General features: G+C 40.9%; 1 pseudogene; it reads right to left on the bottom strand.

The window, feature by feature from the left end:
• Positions 1-1,525: 1,525 nt before the first annotated feature.
• Positions 1,526-1,976, bottom strand: LOC118632570 (annotated as a pseudogene).
• Positions 1,977-8,643: the final 6,667 nt, after the last annotated feature.

Genomic DNA, 8,643 nt, shown 5'->3' with positions numbered 1-8,643 from the left:
TAATTGGTTGCGTTCTGAATAATTTTAATGGGGTGGTAACTTTAATTTTTAATAAAATCTTCCAAATTCCATTCATTAAAAATTCCCTCAAGGAATAAAAAAATTGTCTGGACAAATATAGGAAATAAAAGCTAAACTAAAAATGAAAATTTCCAATATTCCTAGGTTCAGCTCTAGGTTGGCTACAAATTGCCTACAATACTTTCAAGAAGCAGAGAGCCAATCTCAACTGTGATGCCCATTCAAACATAATTATTGGCTGATGAATTTCTTATTGGCTCAATTTCCTGACCCATCAAGTTCTCTCATTACATTGTGTGGGAATAAATGCCCTAAGTGTATACACAATACATGATGCATGTGCACATGTGGACACACACACACACACACACACACACACGGTGTTCTTCACAGCAGCAAAAACTGGATGACCTCTATTCCAGTCTTGCTCTACCACTTCCTGGCTGTGTACCCTCAGACAAGTTTCTTAACCTCTCTGTGCCACAATCTCCTCCTTTGTAAAGTAGGAGTAACGATTGCTCCTTCCATTGTGGGGATTTAATGATTTTTTTTTTTTTTTGAAATAGGTTTAATGATACCTTGCTCTTCACACAGATGGCAACCTAGGCTTTAAACTATGATCCAGGAATATATAGCTATTCAGCACAGACCAATCAGCCACATGTAAAATAAACTGGCTTCTTGTAACTACCCTGTAAACATCACAGCTATTCTTGCATCCAAAATGACCCTAATCTCACATGAAAACAGTTAATGTAGGGAAACCAGAAACCTAGCTTTGAGGCCAAAAGTCAAAACCAAAGTAAATGGCAATTCGGTGGTTAGTCGGTGAAACCAGGGACTGTGTGCCCTTCGCTGTGCCGCTTTGCTCTAATCACGCCTGCTCTTTGTCCCTGCTCTGCAGCGCATCCGTGTTAGCTCTCAGCACGTTGGAATAAGCCATCTGAAACTTGCTTCTTTGGAGCTCGCCACTGTGCTAATCTTTTCCCATCAGTAGCTCTTAACAGACACTTGTCTGAGGGCTCCTTGGAACAGGTGTAGTTCGGCCACCACACTTCCCCGGTGATGAATACACCGCGCCACAACCGGCGCATGTGGAGGAGCCTGCTCAGCTCCGCCAGGAACGGCTCACTCTCTCGCAGAAGCCCGGCTCTGCTGCTTCCACCGTCAGCAGGGATTTAATGATTTAACAAAAACAAAATGCTCTTCTTTTTATAGACTTACAAAAGGTGTCTATTCTGTCATGAAAACTCCACACCAATATTATCCACTTGGAAAAAATACAAACAGGATAAATTACAAATGTATGTAAGCGATAACTAAGTTCACACCATGCAACAAAACGTGCATCAAGACACACAGGCTTTGGTAGGTTCTCAAGTGAAGGCTTTTTTATATCTGGCAGAAGTCTTAAAACCTGTGGCACATTAAATTTGTTAGCCTCTCTACTGAGAGGTAAGTTATACACAACAATGATGAAAAAGGTTAGCAGACCAGATGCTTATTATGAATTATTCCAACTTTGTTCAGCAATGGCTGAAATTCTTTTCTCATGTTCTCATTTTTCTCCCTGATATGGTTGTCCTGCACGGCTATTGGCTGGACTGTTTGGATTCGGTTCACCCAGCAGAGGCTGCATTGATGTTCAGATACAAGATATATCAAATGTTGGACTCCATCGATTCAGAAGGATATCTAAACATATGCTACCATCAGCATACATATTTGGATGAACACTTTGGATAAAAAACCTAGCAGTTAGAAGTTTATTTGGATATTTTTTAGAAAAGTCTATTGCTAGTTTAATCTTCAAAAGGATTCTCTTCAGGTCCAAATATAACTGTGTTCCAGTGCATGCCATTGTATTCCAGATGGTGCGTGACTGACAACCACAGTTGGGCTCTCTTGCAATCACTTAAAATTCATATGAGCCTCCTCTGCGCCAGGGTGGACATGCTCCCCAGCTGCCCCCAGTCAGTCTCAAAAATAAAAGGCTTTGAAGAGTGTCTGACACAAACACACACTAATCGCTAACTATTGTCTCTATCATTATTGTTATTACCATTGTTCCTCTCTATCCCAGCAGATATCAAGATAACAATGAGTCTAAATATATTCAGTATTCATGGATCACAAACACTGGCCAATTGCCTAAATGCTGAGATAATGCTTCCCCTTTGAGAAAAAAAAAGAAAAGAAAATTTGTGCCTATCTAGTAAATAATACATGACAAATTGTTATTAATGATTGAAGTGGGAAAAGAAATAAAATAATTTTTCATAGCACAGAGCTACAACCTAAGAAAAAAGTTCTGCTGAGGCCTGTGTGCTTTGGCCATGGTGATGAACAATTATCGTTCCTGAGAATGGAACATACATGACTGTTTCACCCACATTTCCCCTGAGCCTTGGAAACATGTCCATTAAAACTGTATTAGACTGGCCCGGCCAATGTGGTTCAATGTTTGAGCATTGATTCATGGACCAAGAGGTTTCCAGTTCGATTCCAGATTAGGGCACATGCCTAGGTTGCAGGCTCAATCCCATCCCCAGTGGAGGCGGGGGGGGGGAGGGGGGATGCAGGAGACAGTAAATCAATGTGTCTCTCTCATCGATATTTCTATCTCTATCTCTCCCTCTCTCTCTCTCTAAAAAAAAGCAATAAAACATATATTTTTAACTGTATATATTTATTTGGTCAGTCTAATATAAAGAAAACATTTTCCTGCCCTGGCTGGTTTGGCTCAGTGGTTAGAGCGTCAGCCCGTGGACCAGAGAGTCCTGGGTTTGGTTCCCACTAAGGGTACGTACCTCGGTTGCAGTTTGTCCATGGCCCCGGGTGCGGTTGTGTGGGTGGCAGCCAGTTGATGTGTCTCTCTCACATCAATGTTTCTCTCTTTCTCTTCCTCCCTTTCTCCCTCCCACTCTATCTGAAGATAAATGCGAAAATGCCCTCGAGTAAGGATATAAAAAAAAAAATTTTCCTTAGCAATAATCAACCCATCCCAGGCTTCGTCCCACCCTGTCAGCCAGGTCTGAACATCATTCATTGCTCTGAAGTAACAAACCCTGGTCCTCTGACAGGTGACTGAGTTTGAACCATTCAATAAACTAACTCAGAAGCCAGGGAGTCTCTACATTAAGCATATTAATAAAATTGATTAAAATTAGGATGTAAAAGGGAGAGCCTCCTGTCTGACACTCTCTTAGATCCTGGTACCTCACAATGTAGGAAGTGCTGTAAGTGAAAAGAAATAAAATAGACTGAGTGAATCCTACAATCTCACTGGTAACTGGGCAAGGTGAGGGCTGAAGACAACACAAAGTAGACTAAGTCATGATGTTTCTACAACCTGGTGTCCATACCTATCTCCTATGCTAGACAAAAGTTATTTCCCTGTGGTTATTTCTAAAATTAACAGATATAATGGATAAAAGACTTAAATGTGACTCATGAATCCATAAAAATCCTAGAAGAAAATATAGGCAACAAATTTCAGACACACACGCAGCAGAATTTTCACTGATACAACACCTAAGGCAAGAGAAACAAAGAAAAAAATTAATACATGGGACTACATCAAACTAAAAAGCAACAGAAACTAGCATCAAAATGGAAAGGGAACCCACTATATGGAAGAGCACAACTGCCAACAATACATCAGATAAGAGGTTATTTTCTAAAATATATAGAGTACTCTAACAACTCAACAAAAGAAAGACAAAGAATCCAATTAAAAAGTGGGCAGAGGGTGTGGCCAGTGTGGCTCAGTGGTTGAGCCCAGACCCGTGCATCAGGAGGTCACTGGTTCAATTCCCAGTCAAGGTACATGCCCAAGTTGTGGGCAAAATTTCCAGTGGGGTAGGATGCAGGAGGTGGCCAGTCAATGTTCTCTCTCATCAATGTTTCTATCTCTCTCTCCCTCTCCCCTTCTCTCTAACATCATTTTTTTAAGAAACTAAATTAAAAATGGGCAGAGGATCTAAATAGACACCTCTCCAAACAGGACATACAAATGGCCAAGAGACATATGAAAAAATGCTCAACATCACTAATCATCAGAGAGATGCAAATTAAAACAACAATGAGGTATCACCTCACACCTGTCAGAATGGCCGCCATCAACAAATCATCAAACAACAAGTGTTGGCGAGGGTGTGGAGAAAAGGGGACTCTAGTACACTGCTGGTGGGAATGCAGACTGGTGCAGCCACTGTGGAAAACAATACGGTGATTCCTTAAAAAATTAAAAATGGAACTGCCATTTGACCCAGTGATCCCTCTTCTAGGAATATACCCTAAGAAACCTGAAACACCAATGAGAAAGAATATATGTACCCCCATGTTCATAGCAGCACTATTTACAATAGTTAAGATCTGGAAACAGCCCAAATGTCCATCAATAGATGAGTGGATAAAAAAGTTGTGGTACATATACACCATGAATACTATGTAGCTGTAAGAAAGAAAGATCTCTTATCCTTTGAGACAGCATGGAGGGACCTGGAGAGTATTATGCTAAGTGAAATAAGCCAATCAGAGATAGATAAATATCACATGATCTCACTTATGTGTGCAATCAATTTTTGGAACAATTTGTGGAACAAAATAAGCTGATGAACAAAATAGACCCAGAGACATAGACATATGGTACAGACTGACAAATCTCAGAAGAAGGGGGCAAGGGGTTCGAAAGAGATAAACCAGAGAATTGAAATGCATGTATGTGTAACCAATGGACATAGACACATAGACAACAATGCCGAGGTGAGGGGGGCAGATCAGGAGGAGGGTGTCAATGGAAGGGAAAGGAGAAACATTTGTAACAAAAATAAATTAATAAAATTCAGACATAAAGAAAAAATAAAATTAACAGATATATTTAAAGGTCAGGACCCACACATAAATGTAAAGGATTTAAAAGTCACAGGAGGAGAAAACTGAGATGGCCCATTCACATTCAGACTTGAGGGTAAGGGATTCTTTTCGGATAAATAGCTTTCTCTTTAGAATTTTGCATGTTTCAGTAAGGAGACAGAAACCTCTAAATAATTAGCAAAGGAAATAATGCCAAGAAAATGTGTGATTGGGAAAAAATAACTGGAAAGTTGGAAGTCATATACTGGATTGTGTTTTATTCTATTTTCATGAAATATATTTACAGACTATCAAAATGTAAAGAATCAATAAAGATTAAATTTTTAGTATGTGTCATTAGGATACTCCAAGTTTAGGATTGGCTTGTATGTTTGCTTTGTACAGTTCTTTGTTGTCGATTATCCACACATTTACTCTTAAAAATAGACACATATCACTTTATTTGTTCATCTATTATTCCCTTTGTGTGTGTATAGTGGGAGTGGGATTCTATATATGTGGTTTATACCTATAATAAAAAGGAAGAAAATAATTTATATGGAGAAGAAAAGACTTACTGTCCCTTATTACCTATAAGAGAAGAAACAATATTCACCTCAAAAGAAAATGTTTTGTTGAATAAGCATTAATCTAGTTATAAATTAGAGATATGTGATGCGAAGTTGTATAGAAAGTGTGAATGTAAAGAGGTAAAGAAAATTCAGCATTTCCCCTTACGTCTCTAAGAAATTTCCACACAGGTTGAAGCAATAAGCATTAACAACTCCATTCTTTTCTTTTTTTATTATTAATTAATTTATTTATTTTTGTTACAGATGTTTCTTTTTCCCCCACTAATTCCCCCCTCCCACTCCCTCCCTGCCCTGTCCCCAGCTTTGTTGTCCATGTCCATTGTTCATGCATACATGCATATAAGTTCTGTGGTTTATCTCTCCCCCATCACCTGCTCTTCTGGGGATTGTCAGTCTATACCCCACTTCCATGTCTCTGGGACTACCCCATTCCTCAGACTGTTATGTTCATTATATTCCACAAATAAGTGAGATCATATGATACTTGTCTTTCTCTGTTTGGCTTGTTTCGCTTAGGATAATACTCTCCAGGCCTCTCCATGTCGTCTCAAAGGATAAGAGATCTTTCTTTCTTACAGCTGCATAGTACTCCATTGTGTATATGTACCACAGCTTTTTTTATCCACTTGTCTACTGATGGACACTTGGGCTGTTTCCAGATCTTAGCTATTGTAAATAGTGCTGCTACGAACATGCGGGTACCTCTATTCTTTCTGATTGGTGTTTCAGGCTTCTTAGGGTATATTCCTAGAAGTGGGATCACTGGGTCAAATGGAAGTTCAATTTTTAATTTTTTGAGGTAACACCATAGTGTTTCCATAGTGGAACAACTCCATTCTTGGAACAGTAGTGAAAGTCTGAAGTCATGAAGCACACTTATGGAGGTGTACTGGAAGCATTTAAGGTCAAGCACAGGACAATGCCAAAGAAAGTGTCATTAAAAATAAAAATCTGCAGAGGCAGTGGTCTCCCAGGTGGACGATATAAATTAAGGTGCGGGATCCACTATCTCTTGATTACTCTGGAGGAATTGGGTGCACACTGGGGACAGGAGCCCCCTCGGCTGCTGGGGTGCCGGGAAGGAGCGTCAGAGGCGAGGAGACAGGAGGAACCACCTTGTTCGGCCATATTGCAGGAAGCGGACCGTGTGGGGCAGGGGACGAAGACGCAGAAAAAGAAATTCTGTGCTCTGAGCAGCCATTAGCTTCCATTCTTGTTGGGCTAAGAAGAAGGAAAGGAGTAATGGCCAAACAATAAAAACATTGTTCTCAAAAAGGTGGAAGAGAAAGAGAGCTACCTATAGCTCAGAAGAAACGTGAGACAATAACATAGAAGTTTCACAGATACAAAAATGCAAATGCTTCAAATATGGTAAAGTAGTTTCAATCCCTTAAAAAGAATGCAAAGCAAGCTACACAGTGATATTTCTTTCTCACTTATGTGATCAACAAAAATCCAAAATTGTGAAAGCAAACTGTGTGAGTGACGGCAGGGAAACACGCCTTCCCACGCGTGGGCGGGTGCAGACTGGCGCCAGCTCTGGGGAGGCCATTTGGTCATAGCGCTCAACATGTGGGATTTGACCCAGTGATGCCACCGCTAGGTAGTGTATTTTTTTAACATCAAGAGTTTGGAAACAATCTAAATGTCCATTATATGCAGCTGAATAAATTATGGCACAATCATACAGTGGAATATTATGCAACTTTATAAAAGAATGAAGTTGAGCTATACATACTGATATGGATGGCTCTCCAAGGTACATTGTCAAGTTCAAAAAATAAAGGTCCAGAAAAGCACTCTGCTGCACCTTACATGTGAAAACATAAATATATATATATTTTTTGTATGTGTAGAGAACATGTCTGTAAGCTGGCAGCAGTGACCGCATGTGGGGAGAGGAAAATAGATGACAAAGAGACTAAAACAGGAGGCACACAAATCATTAAAGTGTGTGTGTGTGTGTGTGTGTGTGTGTGTGTACGTGCACATACTCATGCCTACATATATAAAGAAAAGAAACATTCAAGGTTTCTATAAAGCATTTGCTGTAGTTCTCTCTGTATTATAGGATTATGGATGATTTTTCTCTTCTTTGTAGTGTTTTGAGTTCATAAATATTCCACAGTTAAATAAAGTGCTTTTATTTATTTTTTTTTTTAAAGCATATTTTTTCTTTCTAAAATTCTCAATTATCTCCACCAAACAAAAATATCTGCTCAGTTCATTCAATGAAAACACCTTTTGCTTGCATGGTTCTCTGGGTGGCCAGTTCAGTTGGAGCTGGAATCCCCAGCTCTCTGTGCCCAGGTGCCTGTAGGTGGTCCCCAGCAGTCTTGTGCTCTCTGCACCCCACAAAACCCTGCAGGCCAGACCATTTGGGGGCAAAGTTTCACTTATGTTTCTCTCAGGTAAAATCCTCTCCCAAATGATGCTGCTGTCGGTATTAGACTTGAAGCTATTTTGGTTGCATTCTTGGCTTTAAGAGACAGGTTTCCTGTTAAAGCTGTTTTGACTTAGATTGTTTGGGTCTCTCCAGCAGGAGACTAGATTTAGATCAAAAGCACAGGATCCTCCTGCTGAAACAAGAAGAGCCTGGAACACCCAGGGAAGTCAAGTCCCCATTTTTAGAGGGTGGGAAACAGGACTGGGGCACTTTCTCTGCTGCCCTGGGAGGCCCCGATGAAGAAAGGCCCGCCTTTCTGGAGCCACACACAGCCAAGGTTGCTGGGCCAGCAGCTTGGAGGTCAAAGCATCCCTAGGCCCCCTACAGAAGCCAGGTCCCCTCCATGGCCCTGGACCATGACGGCTATGTTTCCAGCACCAGCCCTAGCAGGGTCCTGCGCAGAACCTTCCTAAGAGCTGTCTAAGGCCTGCCACTGATCCACCACTGTTTGAGCTGACAACCAGGAAGCCTGGGAATATGGAACCAAAAGAAAACATGAGACAGGGTCTCTTCGAGCTCTTCTCAGGGTCAGGCGGCCAAGTAGATATCCCTTCCAGGCAGGAAAAGATGCTGTTGAGGGGCTTAAGCATTTCAGGGCCCAATACATTTTATTCTTAAAGGTAAAAAGTAGGAAGCCCCTCCCAGCCTGCCCAGCCCCAGGTGGAAAAAAACCCCATGTGTGCACACACTGCTGGGTGGCTCCTAGGCCACCATGTCCGGAGCTCA

Source organism: Molossus molossus, unplaced genomic scaffold (genome assembly GCF_014108415.1).
Source record: "Molossus molossus isolate mMolMol1 unplaced genomic scaffold, mMolMol1.p scaffold_m16_p_17, whole genome shotgun sequence".
Lineage (NCBI taxonomy): Eukaryota > Metazoa > Chordata > Mammalia > Chiroptera > Molossidae > Molossus > Molossus molossus.
The sequence above is the reverse complement of the archived record's forward strand: the minus strand, read 5'-3'. Positions and strand labels throughout refer to the sequence as shown.